The 1,069-nt window shown below is 31.4% G+C and overlaps 1 non-coding gene across 1 annotated transcript; it reads left to right on the top strand.

Annotated features, from left to right (window-relative positions):
- Positions 1 to 455: 455 nt before the first annotated feature.
- Positions 456 to 565, top strand: LOC125484977. Its single transcript, XR_007263763.1, has one exon. It is a non-coding gene; the product is annotated as a U6 spliceosomal RNA (small nuclear RNA).
- Positions 566 to 1,069: the final 504 nt, after the last annotated feature.

Below are 1,069 nucleotides of genomic sequence, written 5' to 3'. Positions count from 1 at the left end.
TATTCTTGGAAATTAGCAAACAATTACTCACTACTGACTCTGGTCATTGTGTGCCAATGTCCCCCATAATGAGTACAGAGTGTGGATTTTATTTGATATCCATTTCTAGAATAATTTTAAATATATTTATTGTTACAAAGAATACAACTGCATTTTACCAGAAATATCATCAGAGGGAATAGCCCTGCTTTCTGTAGAATTTCTCCAATACATTGATGACAAAGGGTGGTCAACCTCCTTATCACCGATGATGCTGGAGGCCATAGGAACATTAAAAACATTCAAACCATGTCTGCTCATTATTGAAATTTTAATTCAGTGATGGATGAAACACTACCATCATTATTTAGAAAGTCACTTTCAAAATTACAGGAATTGAACAGAACACGTACAGTTTCAAAAAAATGCACAAAGTAACTATTAGAGTCAAGCTAAGTGACGATGCCTCACCTATATTATTCAGATAATCTGCAGCACATATACTGGTGTTGGGGTGATACAGGGAAGATTAGCATGGCCTTTTCACAAAGATGTCACGTAAATTTATGTTGTATTCCATATTTAAAACAAAGTTATTCATATGGGGATCGAGGACCAAAAACACAGTGACAATATGAAGATCTTCTTAAAATGAAGCTTGGAACAGAACAGAAAATTGAAACTAATATGAGCAGGATGATGATAATCATAAAACCACACTCAGCAGAAATTGTTGAAATGAAGCTCATCATCATCACCTCTTGCCTGAAATTGTCTAAGAAACTCAAAATAATTTATTTTAAGACTTTTGTTTGGCTTGCAGAATGTAGAGTTAGTGTATCCTTTGATTTTTTTAAAGTTGGTATTTAATTTGTTTTCATGTAAAAGTTTAAAATTAGTATAAGCATTATATTTTTAAAAATGACCACATAAAGGCATAATATTGACAAACATGTTATAAAAGTGAAATAATAAAAATATATATCTGGTGTAAAAGTTCTCATTTTACACAATTGTAATTAGCTGTAATAAATCAGTGTACATTTCTGTCGTTCTTTGAATACCTTTTCTTCATGACATTTGATTTGAT

The sequence above is a fragment of the Rhincodon typus genome, chromosome 1 (assembly GCF_021869965.1).
Source record: "Rhincodon typus isolate 14 chromosome 1, sRhiTyp1.1, whole genome shotgun sequence".
Taxonomy (NCBI): domain Eukaryota; kingdom Metazoa; phylum Chordata; class Chondrichthyes; order Orectolobiformes; family Rhincodontidae; genus Rhincodon; species Rhincodon typus.
Note: the sequence above shows the minus strand (reverse complement) of the source record. Positions and strands in the feature narration are given on the sequence as shown.